Source organism: Halichoerus grypus, chromosome 1 (genome assembly GCF_964656455.1).
Source record: "Halichoerus grypus chromosome 1, mHalGry1.hap1.1, whole genome shotgun sequence".
Taxonomy (NCBI): domain Eukaryota; kingdom Metazoa; phylum Chordata; class Mammalia; order Carnivora; family Phocidae; genus Halichoerus; species Halichoerus grypus.
Window position 1 is genome coordinate 137,563,021 of NC_135712.1, and position 25,944 is coordinate 137,588,964.

At 38.2% G+C, this 25,944-nt stretch overlaps 1 protein-coding gene across 2 annotated transcripts in view; it reads left to right on the plus strand.

The window, feature by feature from the left end:
* RARB (retinoic acid receptor beta) overlaps nt 1–25,944 on the plus strand; it is a 712,218-nt gene that overhangs the window by 231,432 nt on the left and 454,842 nt on the right. The gene's annotated exons all lie outside the window — the stretch shown is intronic.

A 25,944-nucleotide genomic window follows, 5' to 3' on the forward strand; every position in this document is an offset into this window, starting at 1 on the left:
AAAGTCTCCACCCCAAAACTGCTAGAACTTATACAGGAATTCACTAAAGTGGCAGGATATAAAATCAATGCACAGAAATCAGTGGCATTCCCGTACACCAACAACAAAACAGAAGAAAGAGAAATTAAGGAGTCGATCCCATTTACAACTGCACCGCAAACCATAAGATACCTAGGAATAAATCTAACCAAAGAGGCAAAGGATCTGTACTCAGAAAGCTATAAAATACTCATGAAAGAAATTGAGGAAGACACAAAGAAATGGGAAAACGTTCCATGCTCATGGGATTGGAAGAACAAATATTGTGAAGATGTCAATGCTACCTAGAGCAATCTACACATTTAATGCAATTCCTATCAAAATACCATCAAGTTTTTTCAAAGAAATGGAACAAATAATTCTAAAATTTGTATGGAACCAGAAAAGACCCCGAATAGCCAGAGGAATGTTGAAAAAGAAAAGCAAACTGGCGGCATCACAATTCCGGACTTCCAGCTCTATTACAAAGCTGTCATCATCAAGACAGTATGGTACTGACACAAAAACAGACACACAGATCAATGGAACAAAATAGAGAGCCCAGAAATGGACCCTCAACTCTATGGTCAACTCATCTTCGACAAAGCAGGAAAGAATATCCACTGGAAAAAAGACAGTCTCTTCAACAAATGGTGTTGGGAAAATTGGACAGCCACATGCAGAAGAATGAAACTGGACCATTTCCTTACACCACACACAAAAATAAACTCAAAATGGATGAAAGACCTAAATGTGAGACAGGAGTCCATCAAAATCCTAGAGGAGAACACAGGCAGCAACCTCTTCGAACTCAGCCTCAGCAACTTCTTCCTAGAAACATCGTCAAAGGCAAGGGAAGCAAGGGCAAAAATGAACTATTGGGACTTCATCAAGATAAAAAGCTTTGCACAGCGTAAGAAATAGTCAACAAAACCAAAAGACAACCGACAGAATGGGAGAAGATATTTGCAAATGACATATCAGATAAAGGACTAGTATCCAAAATCTATAAAGAACTTCTCAAACTCAACACCCAAAGAACAAAGAATCCAATCAAGAAATGGGCAGAAGACATGAAGAGACATTTTTCCAAAGAAGACATCCAAACGGCCAACAGACACATGAAAAAGTTCTCAACATCGCTCGGCATCAGGGAAATCCAAATCAAAACCTCGATGCGATACCACCTCACACCAGTCAGGATGGCTAAAATTAACAAGTCAGGAAACGACAGATGTTGGCGGGGATGCTGAGAAAGGGGAACCCTCCTACACTGTTGGTGGGAATGCAAGCTGGTGCAGCCACTCTGGAAAAGAGTATGGAGGTTCCTCCAAAAGTTGAAAATAGAGCTACCGTATGACCCAGTAATTGCACTACTGGGTATTTACCCCAAAGATACAAATGCAGTGATCCGAAGGGGTATGTGCACCCTAATGTTTATAGCAGTAATGTCCACAATAGCCAAACTATGGAATGAGCCAAGATGTCCATCAACAGATGAATGGATAAAGAAGATGTGGTATATATGTGTATATATATATATATATATATACACACACACACTGGAAGATGTGGTGTATATATATATATATATATATATATATATATACACACACACACACACACACACACACACACACACACTGGAATATTACACAGCCATCAAAAAAAGAAAAAACAAAAAAACAAAATCTTGCCATTTGCAACGACGTGGATGGAACTAGAGGGTATTATGCTAAATGCAATAAGTGAATTGAAATAAGAGAAAGACATGTATCATATGATCTCACTGATATGAGGAATTCTTAATCTCAGGAAACAAACTAATGGTTGCTGGAGTGGTGGGGGGTGGGAGGGATGGGGTGGCTGGGTGATAGACATTGGGGAGGGTATGTGCTATGGTGAGTGCTGTAAATTGTATAAGACTGATGAATCACAGACCTGTACCTCTGAAACAAATAATACATTATATGTTAAAAAAAAAAAAAAAAAAAAGAAGATAGTAGGAAGGGAAAAATGAAGTGGGGGGACTCAGAGGGAGAGACGAAGCATGAGGGATTTTGGACTCTGAGAAACAAACTGAGGGTTCTAGAGGGGAGGGTGTGGGGGGATGGGTTAACCTGGTGATGGGTATTAAAGAGGGCACGTACTGAATGGAGCCCTGGGTGTTATACGCAAACAATGAATCATGGAACACTACAGCAAAAACTAATGATGTAATGTATGGTGATTAACATAACATAATAAAATAAAATTTAAAAAAAATGTACATCTAAAAAAAATAATAGTTGCTACTATTTATATAGTGCAAAAATATTTGCCAGGCATAATTCCAGATGCTTTACATTGAGTTTACTCCTCATGGCTGTCCTGTATGGTGTGTACAAATCAGGACAAGCCATTTTCTTATGGAACTTACATACTCGTGATTTGTTTTCTAGTCCCCGTGGGTCTGAGTAGTTTCATCTTTATAGTGAGATAAAATGAACCTCATGATCCTTTTCTGTGTTGGTACTGTTGTCTCTATTACTTGGTTGCTGTAGTTTTGGGAAGATGCAGGCATCAGAAGGTTTTAGCATTTAAAATATAGCTGGAATGGATTTCACTCCAGATCTTCCTTTGCCCTGGGCTGCTCAATTGACATTTACCAGGTCCACCATGTTTGGTTGAGATCTTAGTGCTGCTGAGAGAAACGAGTGCAAAATGGAGTCACTTAAATAGAAAATGGCCATTTGAAAGTAAGCTCCATGACCACTAGAATTTGTCTGTTCGTGCTATTTCTGTAGTGTCCAAAAGAGTAGCTGGCCTGTTAGATGATCAATAAATATTTGTAGAATGAATGGATGACAGTAATTAGCAGGCATTTCAGACCCAAAGCTTAAATCATGCCATGGAAAACAGAGGGTATTACTGGCTTTTGGTACTCAGAGACAAAATGTCCACTCTAAAATTGACATTATATATTATGCTACTTTGGAAAACTGATTTGAGACTTTGCTGAAACAAAACCACACTAAAAAGCCCAGCAATATTTCTTTCCCAGACACCCAAACCAACACTTAATAATCCATTACTTTGTCTGACCTGAGTGGGTGGTTGGTTTGTGTGGCATTCCTTCTTTAAACTGCTTCACACCAAAAGAGGAAAACAAACAGAAAGCTCCTTTGCAACCTTAGTTCTTTCACTTCTCTTCCAGATCTCCTTTTGGGTGGCAGGTTACCTCCTTTTGGGTGGCAATATAATCAGTTGACTTAAAGGGGTGATGAGGAATTACGAGATGCTGACATCTGGCATGATTAAAATGGTAAAAGGTGCAAATTGGAAAATATTTAGAGAAAAAACTAATCTTACAGTACAAGAGGAGACCTTGCTGAAAAATCACTTTTCAGTCTAAGGTGGTGAATAAAGTAAATGGTGGGACATTTGGGTAAAAAGCAAAAACAAAAAATTCTCAGAGATGCTTGGGAGCCATCAATATGATGTCTCAAATGCTTTTGGAATCTACTGTTGGCAAGATAAATCACGCCATGTGTAACATATACTATTTGGAGAACACAAGTGGAGCATGAGCAGAACAAGCTATCTCTCACCTTTCCCAGTAAATGCTCTCCTTTGAAAAGTTCTTGCTTCTGTGTTTACCTTTCCTACTAGAAGTCTGCATGATGGTTATGTGCCAAATGGCTCTTGTGGTTTTTTGATCTTTCCTGGTGCCCTCCATGGCACAGTTTACATACAAAAATATGTTTAATTTTAAACTCTAGAAAAAAAAATGTTTTTTTTAAGTGACACATTTTTTTTTTAAGATTTATTTTTTTAGAGAGAGCTGAGGGGGTGGAGTGGGATGGGGGATGGGCAGAGGGAGAGAGAGAGAGAGAGAGTCTCAAACAGACTCCACTCCGAGCGTGGAGCCCAACAGGGAGCTCCATCTCATGACCCTGAGATCATGACCCTAGCTGAAACCAAGAGTCGGAGGCTTAACCAACTGTACCACCCAGGTGCCTCTTTCAGTGACACATTTTCAATCTTACAATTGAACAGTTTATCGTATTACCTCAGAACAGCCAGTTATTGGAGCTTGAGCCTAGTAAGATCTGAAATAAGGAATGATCCCGTTCAGAAGCAAGGAGCCCTTTCTGGGCAGCATGGGTGAACTACCTCATAGTAATAATGTTTTATAACATCCCAAGATTCCTATATTAAGAGGATTATGGATTTGCAGATGCAAAAAAAAAAAAGGAGAGGCAAATACCATTTTGAAGCCAAGATTCTGATATAGGCACCTTCTTATTTTTTCCTTGAAGTTCAGAGGGCGTAGAAATTACTCCTAGTAGCTGAGAAGGGGGTTTCATATTATACTGACCTATTTTTTTTCCTGATATTTATTTTTATTTCTTTAAAGATTTTATTTACTTATTTGACAGAGAGAGACACAGCGAGAGAGGGAACACAAGCAGAGGGAGTGGGAGAGGGAGAAGCAGGCTTCCCGCGGAGCAGGGAGCCCGACGCAGGGCTCGATCCTAGGACCCTGGGATCATGACCCGAGCCGAAGGCAGACGCCTAATGACTGAGCCACCCAGGCGCCCCTTTTCCCTGCTATTTAAATACTGGCATTCCTTTCTCCCAAAAGAGTAGTAGGGACAACTGAGTGAATAAGCTACCTCAGGAAAGTATCGGCAGGAACCAGGCAAGTGATAAACATGTGAGAAATGATTTGGGAATAATACAAGAATGCCAGAGTCCTAATGAAGCAGAGAATATATGTTCCTTATGAAGGGGTAGTGGGATTGGTGCTAGGTCAGAATGTGGTCCCAGGTGGCCAGGATGTCTCACGGTTCTCCCTGCCCTCCCTCTGAGTGTGTGCGATTACTCAAGTTTAAAAACTGTGCAGGCCATCGGTTTGTAATCTCTGCCTTAAGATGTTGTCTCAAGGTTGCACCTCAGAACACAAGTTCTGAGAGTGGCCACCATTCAAAATAGGTTCCTTGGGCAAAACAGTTTGAAAAACACTGGGTTAAACTGTTAACAGGCTTTCTTGACTGCAAGGCTTCTCAGAACCTTAAATGCATTACTTACAGAGTGAACCTCCAAGAGGAAGTTCAGGGTACCCATTATTTCCCAAACTCATCTGACCTTTGGACCCCCTTGCTGTGGATACTTCATCAACGTACTCTGAAAGACCATGCAGTAATTTACTTTGCAGTAAATAATGTGAGTGTAATTCCTGTAAGTGAAAATCCAAGGGGAACGGCAGATGTTGAAAACAAACAAATAGCCTTGCTAAAATAAAGATGCCTGTAAATGACCTTGACAAGTTGGAAACCATGAGTTCAAGCTATGCAGAGTAGATGGGGGAAACAGTTGTGATTTTTGTTTTGATTTGTTCTCAGCTACCTTGTGAATTAGACTTTCTTGTCATTAATGGACTGTTGGCATTTTTGAGTTTTGAAGTAAGAGTAAGACGGGAGTTAAGGGATAATCTGTTCTGCAGTATTTGATGAGATCTTGACTTCTGACAGTCATGCCTCAACAAATATTTCTCATGTATCTACTGTGTACCAGGCAACATGCCAGGCACTGAGTAGAGTCTGGGCTTAAATTACTGGTCTCACGAATGCCAGTTTTAACCTAAACCCAGGAATCAAATTAAAGTGTGTATTTTCAATTCATAATTTATCACAATGGAAAAGAGTAAACACAAAAAGGAATAGTGTTTCCTTTCCTTAAGGGTGTTTCTGACATTATGAAAGAGAATAGTCTTGGTTCATAGCCATTACCGTGTCATAATCTGACCTGACTTGGTTTGTAGTTCCATAGATAGCTATGAACGATATTTGCTTCCCCATCAGATGCTGATAATCAGAATGATAGGAGTGTGTTCACTTTAGCCTGGACAATTCTTATTGATTATTCAGAATATCACTGCCCTTTCCTGTTAATTCCTGAGAATCCTCCACTTGTGTGTTCATGCTTTGTTCTTTGTTTTTCTTGTCATTCTGAACCTCCAAATATTTGTAAATATTGAAGCCCAAGTCACATGCCACATCTCTACAGAGTCATATTTGACCCTTCCCACCAGAGTTTGGAAGCCCACCATTCATCTCTATCACTTTCTTATGTCTGTTACTACTTTCTCCCTTAGGTAAGAAATATTAATTCAATAGTATATTCCATAAATGTGAATTAAGGGCCTATTGGGTTCACTGTACTGCTGACAGCTGGAGATGCAATAGACGTCGAGGTGAATGAGATGATCGCCAGCCTAACACTGGTAACACAGTGTGGATTTGAATATGTCTTCCTCTGCTTAATTGAAACTATATAGGATCACCGACTAAATGAATGATTTCATCTATCTGGAGTGCAGTGGCTTGTACATATTTGCCAAGAAATTTATTAAGCATGGGCTTGATTTTTTCCCACATTCCTCAATCTTCGTTTTCAATGCTATAGTTTGATAATGCTTCCACAAAAAAACAGTTCATCCTTCTGGAAATCCTATGTCCTTTTCATTTTGCAACGCTGTTGACTACCTCTCTTTATTTGCTCTAATTTCAATTCCATTTACAGGTAGAAATCTCCTCTATTCCTAGTCATCAGGCACAGAGACTGTATGAGATGCAGATGAGGGGTTCTTCCAAGAGTTCAGCAAGTGCTCGCCACTTGACAAGAAAATTACAACTCAATTAGAGTGTGTCTACTTGTGTTTTGTCCTGGAGTTTGCTCAGCTTGTTTTCCCATGCAGATCCAGCTCTGTTGTCCTCTCCTCTACCGCATCTTTCTCTGTTAATGAAAATTGTCCTTCAATCTCTGTTTATCCTTCAGCCAACAAACTAGTTTCAGTGGCAGCATTATGGTTACAGCCCACAGAAACCTTTTCTGTGCAGTAATTTAGCTGTCAGTCTGGAAGTGGTAAAGCAGCAGAAAGATGGATGCTGAGCCTGAGGCATGCCTGAGCAGATACCCTGCATGTCCCTACGTGGATATGCACTTATTAAAGTAGAAAGGAAAACTGCTTGCCCCAATTCCTCTGGGCCAGTACTACGTTATAGCTAGGGAATTTTTTTAAAAATTTATTTTTATTTTATTTTATTTTATTTTACCGGAACTTTGCTAATTGCTAAGAACCCTCTTATTATCCATTTAGAGGATGGGGTAGGGGATGGAGATGATAAAAACAACTGGAAAAGCAAAGGACTATGACATTTGTGGTGGAATCCCTGGATATTATATTATATTAGCACAATGTTTTGGCATTTTTTGGCAGGGGAGAGCAAGTATGAACTTTGGAGTTTCTATAGAAGAACTGGTATGTGAAATAATAATTTCAGGTCCATCCATTGACTAATGACCATGAACAATCAACAAATTGACAAATTAACTCTCTTGGCACTTTGGTTTGTAGACCAACAAGTTGTTTGATTGTGCCATTAGATGTCTGAGAGTGCTGGAAAACCCACAGTCAGCGTCTGGTCATCAAAGTAAAAATTTAACCATTAATTCAGATACAGTTTATTGCATTGTATTCTCAACATACTTTATTAGCAAGAACAGTCCACTCAGGACTTAAGCCCTCAGTTGAAGTAACCCATAAATCGAATAGTGTCTAAACAAGTGGTTTATTTTTTAATTTGGGAGCATTATATATGCCTTATACATATGATGGCAATTCCTAGAGTTCTGTGTCTATTTTATTTTTTTAAAGATTTTTTTAAAAGATTTTATTAAATTGAGAGAGGGAGAGTGAGCATGAGAGAGAGAAAGCGAGCATGAGCGGGAGGAGAGGGAGAGGGAGAAGCAGACTCCCCACTGAGCAGGGAGCTGGATGTGGGACTCGATCCCAGGACCCCGAGATCATGACCTGAGCCGAAAGCAGATGCTCAATTGACTGAGCCACTCAGGCACCCCTCTGTGGCTATTTTAGACATGAATTTACCCACATTTAGTTTTCCTTTCTTGAGCCCTCAAGAAAACACCAAACACTACTCTGCCCTAGTATGTGTCAAGTATGTTTTCCCCAGAATTCCTCATGGCTGAAATTTTTAGTGAATAAATGATTCCATGCTCAAATAGGTTTGAAAAGTTTTCTCATTGTGTTCCCATTTTGAAAAGTCACTCTGAGCATTTGCATGTTAAGGATTTTGAACAGATCTTGCAATAAATTAAATCTTTTAAGTTTTGGGTGTTTTGTTTTTTTTTTAATCGTGTTCCCAAAACCTACTAAGCCACTGATGTCTTTATTCCAATCAAATCAATTACTCTGTGGGAGAACAAGAGATTCTCACTCTGCTTTGAGAAGGAAGCTACCTGATGAACTGCAGTGCTCCTACGAGGCATAGGTTCTGAGGGTGGGATTTCCAGGAAAACTCTGGTCCAGTATGATGAGAGTGATAGATGGCATCCTGACAACCAAAGGCATCAGATCTCTTCTTTTCCTAGTCTTTTAGATCTTCTTGTGAAAAAGAGCCACTTGTGTCAATCATTTGCTGTGTGTCATCTAAAGTAAGGCAACTCTACCGTAGGTCCAAGAAGAAATAGGTTGGTCTTAAAAAAAAGGCGGGGGAGGGGGCACGTGCATGTGTGCCTCAGTTGGTTAAGCATTTGCTGTGCTCTCTGTTTCATAGATCTGTGGGGCAGGTTTTATGTGGATACCATACCATTTTTTTTAAGTTTATTTATGTTTGGTAATCTCTGCACCCAACATGGGGCTTGAAATCACGACCCCAAGATCAAGTTGTACCCTCCTCAGACTGAGCCAGCCAGGAGCCCCAATACTGTACCATTTTAATTACTATAGTAATTAATATAGTTTGAAATCAGGAATTGTGATGCCTTCAGCTTTGTTCTTTCTCAAGATTGCTTTGTATGCTTGTGTCCAGTGTTTATCAATTTTGAAGAGTTTTTGCATCTATTTTCATCAGGGATATTCGTCTGTGATTTTCTTGTGGAGTCCTGAGGCAGTGTTAACATCAGGGTTAACACTGGCCTTGCAAAATGAGTTTGGAGTGTTCCGTCCTCTTCCATTTTTTGCAAGAGTTTGAGAAGGATTGGTATTCTTTAAATGTTTGGTAGAATTCACTGAAGCTATCTGATGATGGGATTTCCTTTGTTGGGAGGTTTTTTGTTACTGATACAGTTTTCATACCAGTAATTGATCTGCTCAGATTTCCTATTCCATCATGATTCAGTCATGATAGTTTTATAGTTCTAGGAATGTAACCATTTCTTCTATGTTGTCCAGTTTTTGGCATATAATTATTTCTAGAAGTCTCTTATGATTCTTTATAATTTTATGATATCAGTTGTAACATCTTTTATTCTTTGGGTCTTCTTTTTTTTCTTGGTGAACCTAGCTGAAGGTTTGTCTGTTTTATCTTTTCAGTAAACCAGCTTAGTTTCATACCTTTTTGATTGTCTTAGTCTCTGACTCATTTATTTCCTAATATTTGATATTTCCTTCCTTGTATTAACTCTGGGCTTAGTTTGTTCTTCTTTTCTAGTTTGTTAAAGTGTAAAGTTAGATTGTTTGAAATCTTTGTTTCTTTTTTATTTTTTGAAGATTTATGTATTTGGAGAGAGAGTGAGCGTGCATGTGTGAGGGGAGTGGAGAGGGAGAGAGAATCTTCAAGTAGACTCTCTGCTGAGCATGGAGCCCAACGAGGGGCTGGATACCACAACCCATGAGATCATGACCTGAGCCAAAACCGAGAGTCAGACGTTCAGCCAACTGAGCCACCCATATGCCCCTACTTTGTTTCTTAATGTAGGTGGTTATTGCAATGAACTTCCCTTTTAGAACTGCTTTTGCCACATCCCATTAGGTTTGGTATGTTGTATTTTCATTTTCATTTGTCTCAATGTGTATTTTAATTTTTCTTTTGATTTCTACTTTAACCCACTGATTGTTCAGTAGCATGTTATTTAATCTACACATATTTGTGTATTTTCTGGTTTTCTTCTTACAATTGATTTCTATTTTCTTAACCTTGTGCTTGAAAATGATGCTTGATGTGATTTTAATCTTCTTAAATGTACTAAGACTTATCTTGCATCCTAAAATATGATCTCTCCTGGAGAATGTTCCATGTATGCTTGAGAAGAATGTGTGCTCGCTTGCTTTTAGAGTGAATGTCTCATAATCATCTGTTTATCTAGTCTAACATATCATTTAAGTCCACTGCTTCCTTATTGATTTTCTGTCTGATCTATTCATTGTTGAAAGTGGGATATTAAAATCCCCTACTATTACTGTATTGCTGTCTGTTTCTCCCTTTACATATGTAATATTTGCTTTATATATTTAAGTGCTCCTATATAGGGTCCTAAATATTTACAAATGCTTTATCCTCTTGTTGAATTCACCCCTTTTTCATTATATAATGACCCTCTTTGTCTTGTATTACAATCTTTGTCTTAAAGTATATTTTGTCTGGTCTAAATAGCTACCCCAGCTTTCTTTCATTTTCCATTTGCAAGGAATATCTTTTTTCATCTTTTCACTTTAAGTCTCTATGTGTCCTTAAAGCTGAGGTGAGTCCCTTGTATGTGATTTCTAGTTGGATCTTGTGGGGTTTTTTGTTTGTTTTTGGTGTGTTTTTTTGTTTTGTTTTTTGTTTTTTTTAGTTCATTCAACTACTCTGTCTTTTGGTTGGAGAAATTAAGCCATTTACATGTAAAGTAATTATCATTACGTATGGACTTACTGCCATTTTGTTAAGTGGTATTTGTTGTTGTTGTTGTTTTGTAATTCCTTTGCTGCTTTCTTGCTCTCTTGTGATTTGATGACTTTCTTTAGTGGTATGCTTAATTCCTTTATCTTTTGTGTATCTACCATAGGTTTTTGCTTTGTGGTTATTACCATGAGGCTTACATTAAACATCTTACATTTATAACAGTCTATTTTAAATTAACAAGTTAAAACACATTCTAAAGCTCTCCATTTTCACTGTATTCTTCCAAGTTTAATGTTTTTGATATCATAATTTGTCTGTTTATCTTGTGTATCCATTAAGATATTATTGTACTTAGAATTACTTTTTACTATTTTTGTCTTTCGACCTTCAGGTAAGATTTGTAAGACATTAATCTACCACCATAAGAACATTTGATTATTTTGAATGAATTAAACTACATATTTATCTTTGCCAGTGAGATTTATGCTTTCATATATTTCCCTGTTACTAATTAGGACCCTTCTGTTTCAACTTTAGGAAATCCCTTTACCATTGTAAGGTCCTTCTAGTGGTGCTGAACTCCTTCAGGTTTTACTTGTCTGGAAAACTTTTTATCTCTCCTTCCATTGTGGAGGACAACTTTACCACATAGAGTGTTCTTGGTTGGCAGTTTTTTTTTTTTTCTTTCATCACTTTGAATATATTGTGCCATTCCCTTTAGACCTGCAGTTTCTGCTGAAAAATCTGCTTATGGCCTTATTGGTATTTCTTTGTATGTCATAATTTGTTTTGCTGCTTTTAAGGTTCTCCCCCTTGTCTTAACTTATGAGAGTTTACTTATAATGTGTCTTAGTATGGGTCTTTTGGGATTCATCTAATTTGGAATTCTGTGTACTTCCTGGATCTGGATGTCTGTTTCTTTTCTCAGGCTAGGGAGGTTTCCAATTATCATCTCTTTATGTAAGTTATTTGCCCCATTCTCACTCTAGTATTTTTCTGTGACCCCTATAATGTGAATATTGGTTCCATAAGTCCCTTAGTCTATTCTCACTCTTATTTATTCTTCTTTCTGTTCACCTCTGATTGGATGAATTCCACTGCTCTTTGAGTTGACCAATCCTTTCTTCTGCTTCATCCCATCTACTACTGAACCTCTCTATTGACTATTTCAGTTCAGTGGTTGTATTGTTTAGCTCTGTGATTTCTGCTTGGCACTTTTTACCATTTTCTATCTCTTTGTTGAAATTCACACTTTGTTCATACATTGTTCTCCTGGCCTCAGTGAGCATCTTTATGACTGTTACTTAGAATTCTCCAGCAGATAAATCACTTATCTCCATTTCATTAAAGTCTTTTTCTGAAGGTTTATCTTGTTCTTTTGTTTAGAATATATTTCTCTGTTTCTTCATTTTTCTTGACTCTCTGTGCTGCTTTCCATACAGTAGATAAAAAAAGCCCTCTCTCCAAGTCTTGAAAAAGTGGTCTCATGTAGGAGATGAACCTTATTTTTCAATCCTGCCCTAACTCTTGGTTTTCTTTGTGATTGTCCAAGCAGCTTTCTTTGTTCTTAATGGCTCCAAGTAGTTGAAGGTGTTCCAAGACCTGTCAGTTCCCAAAGGAGAGGATCTCAGGCTACATCTAGAAGCAGGCTGATTGGAATTTGAACACTCAGGCAGCACCTTTCAAAATGGACAGAAATATCTCTTTCAGAGGAAGACTGGGAGATAAGCATTTCTGTTTGCTCCCTCTGAACTGAACTTTGGAGGAGTAGTCAGTTAAGAACTTTCTTTTTTGCTACTATCCTATTGAACTTGTGAACATAAGCCCCACTGGCTGCCAGAGGCAGGCTATCAAGGGATGCATCCTCTGGGTGGCAGCTACAAAAGCTGAGGCACCAGACGTGTGCATAAGCTCCTTTCTCAGAGACAATGGCAGTCTCAGGTATGGTAGAGGTGAGCACAAAGATTGTCCCAGCTGGCATCCCCTATCTTGGAGAGGGTTGTAGTCAGCCTCTGGGTGTGTGTTAAATTAGAAGCCTGCCCCTCAGCCACAGCTTTCAAGATAAGCAGATACCCTTTCAGGAGAAGATTGGGCATTTCTATCTGCTGTTTCTATACTGTGTCCAGGGGGATAGCCAGTTAAGAGCTGTGTACTTGTTACAGTCATGTAGGACCCACAAATTTGAGATCTGCAGGCCACCAGAGCCAAATGATCAAGGGGGGTCCCCTCGGTGGCAGCCACAGAACTGGGACACCAGAGAGGTGCACAAGCTCTTTTCCAAAAGATATGAGAAACCTGTAGTGAGGCAGAGGGAGAGCATGAGGATGGCATCTGCCAGCCTCTGTAGCCTCTGAAGAGTATTACAGTCAGACTCTAGATGTGTGTTAAATTAGAAGCCTACTCCTCAGCTGAAGCTTTTGAGATAAACAAATAGACCTCTTTCACTGAAAGACTGTGTGTTTCAGTCTGCTGCCTCTGCTGGGTGGTTAGCCATGGTGAGTCTATGCAAGTCCTTTAAGAACCGTCTCTTAGTTTGCTATAGCCTTGTGGGTCTCGTGAATGTAAACCCCATTGGCTTTCAAAGCTGGATGTTTTAGGATCCTGTTCCTCAGGTGGAAGTCTTAATAGTTGGGTCATCAGATAGAGGGTCCAAACCCTTAACTCCTTAGAAGCTGAGAGTTTTGAGTTCCCTCCCAGTTGAATGTCATTGTACATAGAACTGGAGGGAAGGGGTTTAGGGTAAGATTGTGTCTTGGACTCCCCTACCCATTTTTTTGTAGGTTTTTGTCTTATTCTCCCAATGTGTATGAGTCAATCTATTGGTTTTTGGATTTCTTTCAGAGGGAGTTGTTTTGTGTGTAGCTGTAGATTCAGTGTGTCTGTGAGAGGAAATAAGTTTAGGAGCCTCCCAACATCTTCATCTTGAACTGAAACCTCATGAACTTACTCTCTATCATTATGCATGCATTATCCTTCTCTGTCTCAGATAATGTTCTTTGTCTTGAAGTTTACTTTGCTGGTATTTATATAGCCACTCCAGCTTAAAATACCTGTTTCTATGGCATATTTTCTTCAATATTTTTCTCTTTTAAATTTTGTGTCTTTAATTTCAAAATGTGTCACTGGTAAAGAACATAGAAGTGAGACTTGCTTTTTTTCCTAAATCTGGTCAGACAATGTATTATTTTTAATTATTTAATCCATTTACATTTAATGTAATTATGATATGTTAGGATTATGTATCACATCTTGCTATTTGTATTATATTTCTCCCATTTTGTCTTTATAGTTATTTTTCCTCCTCTCCTGCTTTTTAAAGATAATTTGACAGTTTTTTGGTATTGTTTTATCTCCACTATATGTTTATTAGCTATACTTCTTTATATCCTATTTTTGTACTTGTTTATGTCTTTAATTTATGTTAGTCTACTTTGATTTAGTGTTATATCTGTTTAAGTACAGTGTTAAAACCTTACAGTAATATTTTTCTATTTATTCCCTCCTGTCCTTTGTGTTACTGCTCTCATTTCTTTTACATATTGTGTAAATCCCCAAGCAGAGTGCTATTTCTTTTTCTGTAAGCAACCATTTGTCTTTTAATAAATTAAGAAACAAGAAAAAATATTATTTATGTTTATCCACACATTCATCTTTACAAGTGCTCTATTTCTTCATGCAGACTTAAATCTCTCTCAGATAGTATTCACTTCAACCTGAAAAACTTTATATGACATTTATTATAATGCAAGTCTCCTGATGCTGGAATCTTTAAATTTTGTTACTGTGAAAGTGTTTTTGTATCACCTTTGTTCTTGAGGAATATTTTTGTTGGATATAGAATTCTAGTTTATAGGTGTCTAGTTGTGTTTTGTTTTGTTTTCTTAATTGCAGAACTTTAGGATGTTCTATTGCCTTCTTGCCTGTATTGTTTCTAATCAACACAGCTGTTATTCTTATCATCGTTCCTCTGTACTTAGTGTCTTTTCCCCTGTGACTGCTTTAAAGACTTCTCTCTTAATCTTTTGTTTTCAGTATTTTTAATAAGTACTTAATGTTTGTTTTTGTTTGTAACCATTATGTGTGAGATTCATTAAGCTCCTAGAATCTTGATAGCTTTTAAAAAGTGTAGTGTTTTGGAATAATATGGAACATTATTGACCATTTTTGTTTAAATATATTTCTTCTGCCCTAATCTGTCTCTTCTTTCTTTTGAGGACTCCGGTTACATGTATGATAAACCATTTTACATTGTCCCATAGATTGCTATGGCTCTTTTTTTTTTTTTTTTTAAATCTTCTCTGTGCTTCACTTTTAGAAAAATTCTATTGATCTTTCTTCAAGTTCACTGGTCTTTTCTTTTACCATTCCCAGTGTGCTATTGATCCCATTTAGTGATTTTTTTTTTTTTTCCTTTCAGGCACTGTGTTTTTCAATTTTGGAATTTCCATTTGGTTCTTTTATAGTTTGTATTATTCTGTTGTGATTTGTTACTTGTTCACTCATGTCCATCTTTCTTTAAATCAATGAATATATTCATAATAACTTTCAAAATCCTTATTTGCTAATTCTAATATTTATGTGACGTCTGTGTTTCTATATTCTGTTTTATCTCTCATGGTCATCCCCCCCCACATGCACACTTTTATTATCTATTAACTCTTGAATATATGCTAGAAGTGATGAATGCTTTATTGTTGGGATTCTGGATTATATTATCACCCTTTAAAGATGGCTTTGCTCTAGTAGGCTATTCAGAGTTTTTAAACTGGAGTTTTAGGTTGGCTTTAGTCTTTGTTGAGACAAATCTACAGTAGCTCTCCTTATAGGCCTATAGTTGCCATACTTCTAAGGCATGACCTTTATAAAGTCCCACCTGGCTACTCTGGATATTTAACAAAGCCTAGCCACTTTGAACCAAATTGAAATTTCTTCCAGTACTCTGTGACCTTTGGAATCTTCATTCATCTCTCCCCTGACAGTAGCTATTCTCTGCCATACCTTAGTGAGTTTCAGCCTCAGGGTGAAAACAGTATTTGGCTAATCATTCAATAATTAATCTTTCTGTAGTATAGAAGAAACTATTCTTAATTTTTTCTTTTTTACAACTAGAAAATTATTGGCATTTGGGAGGGATTTACAAAATACTATTTAAAAAAATGTGTGTAAGCTGTTCTTTTAGAATTCATCAGAAAATGCAAGGGGACATTTTTTGCTATTATTTGTCTGGCTCTAATTATATTTTTGTATTTTTCCCCTTTTTATATTCCATTTTTCAGGTTTTTAAATATTTGTTTCCTGATCTTTGGATTTGCTTCTGTTCTTAATATGCATATTTATTTTAATCTAAAATTTTATTAAGATTTTAAATTTAATATGAGTACATTTTTAAAAAGAGCAATTGCTAGTATAGACCCCACAATAAATCAATTTAATCTTCTAAATATCAGCATTTTGGGCACTACTTCGTTGAAAGCTACATTTTTGTGTAAGAATCATGAAAAATCATTTGTGTACTGTCCTTTCAATAGAAAATTATAAATTACAAATTATTAGGATCCATTATCTTGAAGATGGGATAAGGCATGCATCATCCCGAAAGCAGAAGACCAAGAGGATACAGCTCTAGATATGCCATCTGAAGTTCAAAAATACTGGATTATTTCATCATTTGAGATTTATTCTTTGACAAGCAATACTGTCATCTATTTCATGAAGTAGGAAAACAAAGGATTTCTTTAACAAATGTAGCAAAAGTCACAGAAAGAACAATCAGATATCCTACTGAGAAGCATGGGAAAATCATTCTCAGGTTAGCTTGTTTTCAGGTTTTGTTCTTTTTTAATAATGGATCTACTTTTTATCCATCTTGGCAAGGAATGGGAAAAATTGTAATAAATTGTTCTTTAAAGATTTTTTTAGATTTTACTAAGAAGTATGTTTGGGGAGGTTTAATTTTGTTTTACCACTTTCACATTTCTGTGTTCTCTTTTTCCCTTCTTCTTTCCTGTAGCTTTTCCTTATTCTAGCATCTCATCTGCCCCCTGCCAGATTTTCTTACACCCTTACCCATTTAGTTCATTTCCTTTTATCCTGAACACAACACTGAAGGATAAACACTACCAATTTTTAAAAATCTAATTTCTTGGTCTTGATCAGGGCCCTCTTCCTCCCAAATAATGAATTAGAAACTCTTAGCTTCTTCTTTCTATCTTACTACATCTTCTTTCTATTTTACTAAGATAGGAACGTGTCTTGGTCTAGCCCCTCCATAATTGTCCAGATTTGTTCAAGTTCACTTGCATGGTCTTCATTCCAAATAATATAGTGAAATAATCTAAAAGTGTATTCACTTACATTGTTATTGTATTAATCAGGGTAGGCTACACTGCTGTAATAGATAGAACAAAAAATATAATGCTTAAACCTGATAGAAGTTCATTTCTTTCTAACAACTTACCATAGGTGTTTAAGTTGGAGGCCACTCTTCTCTGTGTAATCATTCAGGGACTTGGGCTCCTTCCATCTTGTGGCTTTGCCATCCCCGATACCCTTGATGACTCAGCATGCTCAAGATCAGTTTACCACATCCAGGTTTTTTGGTAGAAGAGGAAAGCGAACCGAAGAATGTCATTCACCTCTTAATGGTCTGGGCCGAGAAATGGCCCATATCATACCCACTCTCATTACACTCTGACTGTGGGAATGAGGAATTCTAATTAGGCCTGAATCAGATGGCCACCACTTGTCCAGTTCCTACCAGCAGAACATGAAGTAAGCTGTCCACAGAAAAAGCAGCTCTGTTATTAAGACAGAGAAAGTGATCATGGGCAAGGTAATGTCACATGTTCCATACATCTTAAAACAATTTCCTTCCATGTTTGTATACAGTATCATTTGATTTTCACAACTTGCTAAGGTAAGATAAATGGGGCAAGTGAGGACATCTTTCCTTAGGAGTGAATATTTTGAATCAATTTTGAGTGATTTTAAAGAAGATCTATATTTTTTATTTTTTAAAATTTTTAAAGTGTTTATTTTTTTAAATATTTTATTTATTTTATTTGAGAGAGAGAGAACAGGAGCAGGGGGAGAAGGAGAAGCATACTCCCCACTGAACAGGGAGCCCGAAGTGGGGCTCGATCCCAGGACCCTGAGATCATGACCTGAGCCAAAGGCAGATGCTTAACTAACTAAGCCACCCAGGTGCCCCCATTTTTTATTTTTTTGAGAGAGAGAGCATGCTGGAATGTGCTCAGGGGGGAGGAGCAGAGGGGGAGGGAGAGAGAATCTCAAGCAGGCTCCACACCCTGATGTGTGGAACCTGATATGGAGCTCAACCCCATGAACCTGAGATTATGACCTTAGCCAAAGAGTCAGACACTTGACTGACTGAGGCACCCACATGCCCCAAGAGAGATCTATATTTCATTATTTTTTATTCCAAATGTAAGGTTTGGTGTAGTGGTTAAGAAGTCCTATTTCCTGGGTTCAAAGCCAGGATCCACCATATCTTTCCTGTGTAACTTTATTTATTTATTTATAAAGATTTTATTTATTTGAGAGCAAGAGCACAAGCAGGGGGAGTGGCAGGCAGAGGGAGAGGGACAAGCAGACTCCCCACTGAGCAGGGAGCCCAATGTGGGGCTCAATCCCAGGACCCTGAGATCATGACCTGAGCTGAAGTCAGATGCTTAATCAAGTGAGCCACCCAGGCACCCCACTTGTGTAACTTCTTAACCATGTAACCTCAGACAAGTTAGCCTCTTTATGCATCAGTTTCTTCTACCATAAAATGGAGAGGATGACTGTCAATACTTAATAGGTTTGTTCTGAAGAATAAATGAGCTAATACACATAAATTGCTTTGAAGCATATCTGGCACATAGTAAATGCTCAATGAATGTTATAATAATAATAATAGTTACTAGAATTATTATTCTTTCACCCAAGTACATGTTTTATAGGTGTGAGCAGTTTGGGGCTCTGGTAGAGAAAGCTCTTGATAGATGTTAGATCTCAAGGACAAAAAAAAACCTAGAAAACTTACAGTATTATTTATTTAATTTCATGCCTTCTGCACTTGCTTTGCGTCCTGATGGTATTTCTATTTGTTTTCACAGATGTCAATATTTTCCTGTTTCTCCTTTTGAAATAGATTTTTATGTGGAGCATGTAAACAGTATCTGAAACAAGTGAAATTAAATTCTCCCAAGTGGAGGATCAAAATAGAAAGAAAGAAAAATTTGAGCTTGAATCCATGGTTCACAGGAAGGTTGTAAAGGCCAGTAATTTTGCTTACAGAGAACCCAAAAAATAAGTAGGGGGAGGGGGAGAGTATGTTTGATAACTAGAGATTTTGCGGTAGGGATCTAAGGCAAGGGGTCAAATTCATATGGATAAAAACAGTATTTGGCTAAACTTTTTTGATCAAGGAAGAGCTTCATTTGGTTTCATATTAACTTATTCACACTTCTCCTTGCTGTTTTCTCAATCAATCCTTGAGCAACTTGATACACCATGTCTAATTCTTCATAAATCAGCTAAACTTTAGAGTGATATTGACAGGGGCTTTGCTGACTCCATTGTTTCCTGTCAAGAGTTTTATTCGGCTTCAAAACAATTTGCCGTGAACGCCCTTGTTTGCTTGCCACACTGGTCTTTGTTTGGACTGAAAACTTTGATTTATAACTGTATATAATTGATGGCTGTGGGGTAGGGGGACTATAGCTCATGCTCCTCCTCTTTTAATCTAGCTTTGCCTAGAAATCCATGTAGTAGAGCATTCTCAAGGGAACCAGGCTGGGAAATTTTCCATATACCCAATGGGAGGCCATTAATCATGGGGAGGAGTGTGTTTGTGAAAGTAAAGAAAACAAAAGTCAGACCACCTCAAGATGGCTTATCAAAAGAATAGATGTTAAAGCTAATGTATTCATTGTGGGGTATTTATAAAGAAAAGCTGAGCTATTTGGTGAACCTGATATATTTGCTACTCCAAAAATGAAATTTGACATTAGTACTTCAAATTACTAATATTGAAAAGCCGCTTCAGAGTCCCCGAGGAGTCGCTCAGTCGTTGACTGGGGAGCAGTTGAAAGCTCTTTTTAAATGGCACAAGTATCTTTCTCTCTCTCTCTCTCTCTCTTTTTTTTTTTAAATAATGGGAAAAAAAGGCAAAGGAAAATACAGGATTTTTTTTGGCAGCTGCATCACAATGTAGCTTGCGGTCCCTGTCATCATAGTGTTTGCTGAATGTAAGGCCCTGTTCTCTCCTCACCCTGCTCCCTTTAGGTTTTACTAATTCAAAAAGAGTCTGTGAAACTTTCTAAGTTGCACATTTCTTTAGAGTGTGAAGATTGATATGAAGTTTCTGAAGCAATGAGAGATTCTTCTCAAGGGTTGGAAAGAATAGAGTAAGTCAGTTTTACTTCTTTAATATTCATCATGAAGATATGAGACTTGATCATTTATTTGTGGTTTATTTGGTTCCTCCATAAAAATTGTCTTGCCCGGTAAAGATATTTCACGATATTTCACGATATTTCAATAGCCTATTTAGGAAAAAATAATTATACATGTATTCTTGCCAAATGAGTTATAATGCCAAGATTAGAGTAATACATCACTAGATACAGTAAATTTTAGGTGGTTACACAAAGTATTTTAGTGATGGAGAATGTTGATCCAGCAGGGATAAACAAAGGAAGTAACAAAATCAAAGAGAGTTATAAGCACTGATGGGGACTGGATCATATCCCACAAAAATATCCCAAATTGTGACAAGAACTGGGTTGAAATATTGCTTAATGTCAGGTCACTTTATTTACTAACTAAACTGTTTTTATCATTGAAGTGGCTCTTACAGTGGTCTGAGGCAACAATGGTGGAGTTCATTTTTTTCACGTACCTCTTGATATAGATAGACATTATTTGAAGTTATTTGTTTTATTTTGCATTGTTTTATTTCAGTGAGATTCGGCAATAGCAAACCTCTCCTTGGAAGAGAAGCCAAGAATATTGTCAGTTTATTTCTTCTTCTTTAAAGGAGTTTGAACTGATAAATAGTTCCCATGTAAGAATGCTAAAGTCGAAATGGAAATAGTGCTTTTCATAGATTCTATCCCTTGTTATATCAGAATCCTTTGAAATTAGGAGAAAGACGGTTTCCAGATGTTGGTACATTAGCACTCAGAGTCGCCACTTAATGACACAAGAATCAATGGGCCTTGGAGAACAATTCCTTAACATTGACCTCATGTGGGATGTAACTTCAGGCCCACTGATGTGACTTATCAGAAAAATATTCACTAACCAAATGACAGAAAGCAGTAATTAAAATCCACAGTTAATCTGAATGAAAGTACAAAATAACACAGATGGAGGACAACTTTGAAGAATTAAAAATCCATTTCCTTGAAAGGGGCAAGAGACAAGCTCTGAGCCACCTGATCATCACAGAGAGCTAGATACCTTTGCACATCATCAGAAAGCTTTGTTCAAAATAACCCCTGCCAAAAGGAGATGCATGCATGGGAGCGTTTTTTTAGTTCTTTCATGAGAAAAGTGAGTATTTGAGGAAAGACTCTATTATGGGATATTTTTAAGCCTCTCCAAACTTCTGATATTTGTTCTGTGTTCTAACAGCCTTGCATTTCAAAACCAATATTTATTTTGCATGAGTATTCCAATCTTATGAAATATTTCACTACCTGTGTTCAAAGTGTAATTTCCCTCCCTTACCAAAAAAAAAAAAAAAAAAATCTGTCACTGTACTCACAATCCCCTGTGCTCTTAAGAAGCTGAAGCTTCAAAACAAAATCTCATTCTGGATGTTTGCCATTGAACCACCTTCCTGTTGTCTGATGCTGTCCTATAATGTGGATGTTGTTGCCTTGGGGGACAAGATTTTCTATTAGACTTCCAGGATCTAGCCCCTTTTAATAGACAGTCGATGACTCTCCTCTCACTTCCTGGATAAACAGTTCAGATTAGGCAGAAAATAAAATATTCATGTCCTGGTACTAAAGAGACAAAAATGCCCCCAAATAAAGGATGGTGTTTTAACCCTACGCAGAGAAGACTTCCAGAAACAGCCGGTGTGCACTTACAGAAATAATTGTTCTACAGTGATCATAACAGGGCATCTCTTGTTCAAATTCACACTCCATTTTTCATGGGGGGGGGAGATGGTTTTCTTCAAAACATGTTTAAAATAATCCATGATCTCAAAAGTACTAGATACATATTATTAAAATAAAATATGAAGGCTGTTGGCTGTGTTCCAGAAAAGCTGAACTCTGTTAAAGGACCTAATGAACAGTCATGGCTTCGTGTGCAATTATTTAATTGGGGAATAGATTTTTCTATCACTGTCCCTGGCAGTAGCTGCCATTTGATCCTGAGGCTTGGATTAAATGTTTCATCAGTAGTGCCTATTTAAGGATCTTTATAGAACAACAAGTCAATCCCCTGGGCAAGCCCATGTCAACTGCAATAAAGAGATCTGCGCAAGTGAGGGCGAGGTATTTTTTTTGCAACACGTACAGAGAATTGAACGTGCACTGGGTGATCCAGATGCTTTCCGAAGTTTGAGGGTGCACAGTCTCCTGATGGCCAAGGTTGGAAGCTAAATTCACTTTGTCCATGGGATTGTATGGTTTCCTGAGGGAAATGAATTCTCCACCTACCACCCTCTTTCTAAGCACAGGTGAGTCCTGGCAAACAGGAAAATGGCATAGAAACTGTGACTTGCCTTTCTTTTTCAGGAAATCGCTGCTTCTGAACCTGAAACTGGAAGGCTCATTGCTTTATGCCCTTCTACAGAATCCACCATCTGTTCCTCGAGGGGTAGATGTCAATTTGAGAGGCTTGAACAATTATCTTTTAGTTTGGTTAGTTGTTTTCCCACTTACTCTTTGAGTGGTCATGGACATAAACGCACACAGCTAAGGAGGACTGGATTGTTTGGCATGAGTGCTAAAAAGCCCTGGTCTCATTAAAACAGTTGAATACATCTAAAAGCATTCTGAAAATTAAAATCTGAACATCTTTTTTTTTTTTTTAAAGGCAGATGTGTTGTTGGTACCATCAATAACCCTGTAAAAGGGTTTCATCTGGGGTTGATGTCTCCCTTTTGATGGTGTGATCATCTTGGTTTGGTCTGCATGACCTGCAAGTTATCTCAAAATTGATAAAAATGCATCTTATGTCATGGTTGAGTCAGAAGATGTTGTGTGGGGATTTCTTTTCAGGATCTGGGGATGTGTCTGGGCACGCCGTCTCATTCAAATTAAGAAACCAGTTGCGGCACAATGTTCTTTTATAGACTTCTAGGATTTGGATAATTGAATGGCTATGCTCTGCCTCACTATAGCTTAAGAGGCATCTTTCTGATAGGGGCGAAGGACGGGGCGGGGGGGGGAGTGGAAACAAGTGCTTTTACAGCCAGGCTCTAGGAATCTGCTGACAAGGCACTTAGGAGAGACGAGGCGGTCCTGTCGGTTGCTTAGAAAAGTTCACAAAATCTTTCCCATCTGTGAAGTGATGGGGAAAAAGTATCCAACCAAAAATGTTGCAAACTATTGTGATGTCTGAGCTCTTTCGAGAACAGGAGGGGCAAAGGAATACTCCAAAATGCCTTTTTTCTCTCCGTTTCATGGAGGACTTTTTTGTTTGTTCAAGATCTTAAGAAAAATAAATGAGGATGCATCCTGAATAAAGCGTCGCTATCTTAATTTGCGGGCAGGCATTCCTTCAGATTTCAGGAAAAAAAATTGAAGTAAAAATGAGTGTCTGGACTCGCCTGCCCCGTCCCATCCCCACACCACCAAAGGCAGGCTGTGCCCTGGAAATGGTGATCTGTGACTCAGATTATGACCTTGCTCCTTTTTTTCCAGAGAAGAATGTTAAGACAACATTTACCGTTGCGCAGAAGCTTTGTGAATACCTGATTTATGATAAACTATGCCTCTGAGAAGTATGTCATCCTGCTATGTAATTGCTGTTGGCTATCGGAATAGTTTTCCACTGAATACATTCCCAGACAGTAATGTCACCTAATGTGAGTTCTAGGTGTGAGGGAGGATATTTGACACAAGCGCCATTTTTCCTTGTGCCCTTAGTCCATCTCTAATAGTAACTTAGGGAGGGGAGAGGCCTGAGGCCACAACTCAGAACGACTAAGGCATTCCTTATAGCATTACAGAGATGTGGCAGAAGGGGGATATTCACGTCCAGTGTTCTAATTGCCCTGTTCAAGTGAATGGTGTGCCATCCTAAATTGGTGCACAAGTGTTGCTCACCATGGTATCGACTCTGGATTAGTCTCATGTTTCGGGGCCCCTTGCTCTGATGCAGGTGGTAAACCAGAACTCTCTTGCTTGTAGCGGACATGTTATTCTTCATGATTTTTGCTTTCTCCAGGGGAAGATTAGCTTTTAGTTTTTTCATTTTTAGTTATGTGATCCAGCACTCCTTAAAACTGATTTTTTTTTTCTTTTATACCAGTGTCTGGGTTGGGGTGGATTTCTATTTGTTTTTACTTTAATTTTTATCGATGAAAGTAAGGAGTGCTATTCTCAGGACCCCCTTGGGAGCTCGGAGTTTGTAAATCATCACCACTGTGGTATCCAGAATAAAATACAGGATTCTTCCCATGACTAGTATTATGCTGGGGTTGAAATACCTCTGGATCACCTTCGTCTTCCTTGCTAATATAGGATGAATTGTCCATATGCTTTCACTTATCAAGTGCCTGCTTGTGTGCCTCTGGTGGGAGTGCAGGGATGTTTAGGACAGCTCTTCACAAACACTAGTGTGCATCAAATCCCTTGGGGTTTGGGGGGGGCTTGTTAAAATGGAGACTTTGATGCAGAAAGTCTGAGGAAGGACCTGGGATTTTTCAGTCCTAAAAAGTACCCAAATAATGTCAATATTCCCAGTCTGTGGGTATCAAGGGTATAGGATACTCGCTATGAACTTACAACGCACCAGGTTTTATGTGACCTTGCACAAATAACAGGACATACTGTGAGGAGGACACAGTTAGCTAACGTTGGTCACCTATTGCTTGCAAGTCATAGGCTACTCTGATTATGGTGTGGTCCCTGATGTTTTTGATACCTTCTATCTAGTTTGAGAGACAGGCAGATAAACCACTAATTTCATTAGACTGTGACAGATAGAGCTCTCTACCAAGATGGCAGTGGCGCCAAGGGAAGGGAACAGCTTTGCTTGTGTGGGTTAAGGAAATGCCACCGAAGTGATGCTTATTCATCCGGGTCTTGAAGGGTGAGAGGTTTCCAAGCTGAAGACATGGCTAAGTGCCTGTTCAAAGGTAAAGAAGCACAGTGTAGCACAGAGTGTTTGAGGTAGCACATAATTCCTGGTGCAAGGGCTGCAAGTATAAGGAAATGCATGTATCAGGAAATGTAGTTCATGTTTACTAAGAAAATGTATATGCTATGGGGCACCTGGGTGGCACAGTTGGGTAAGTGCCAGACTCTTGATTTTTGGCACATGTTGTGAGATTAAGCCCCACGTCAGGCTCTGCACTTAGCAGGGAGTCTGCTTAAGGCTCTCTCTCCCTTTGTCCCTCCCCAACACTCTCTCTCTAACATACATACATACATACATACATACATACATAAATCTTTAAAAAATGTATATGCTAGACATCTCACATTTATTAGTCCTAGTCTTGCAACAAATCTGAAAGGAAGTAATATTTTTCCCATTTTGCAGATAAAGAAACAGGTTAAGGAAAATTATGGGACTCTTTGGCAGATGTACAGTTTGTCAGAGGCCAGGCTGGATTTTAACCCCTAATCTCGATAACAACAAAGCCCTGGCTATACCCCCTCTGCCACGCTTGGGGAAATCAGCAGAGGCCAGATCACAAAGAGCCTTATCAACTGTACTAAGGAGGTTAAACTGGACCCTATGAATGATGGGAAACCTTGGAAGACTTTTAAGTAGAGAGATAGCATTTGGATTATTGAAAAAGTATTCAATTACCCTGTGGAGTGGTAATTTAAGAGGGGGCCTTGTGGAAATAGATGAGAAATTGATGACCGTTAAGCACCAAAAATTATCAACTCATGGGTGCTCTAGGAAAACACAAATCTCATGAAATTCAAGGAGCTTGCAGTCTAGTCCAGGGGAAGAACTTGTATACACAAAACAAAAATATCAGATTCAAGATCTGAAGGTACCTTCAAGTTCAGATTAACTACCAGTATGTAGGGTATCTGAGGAG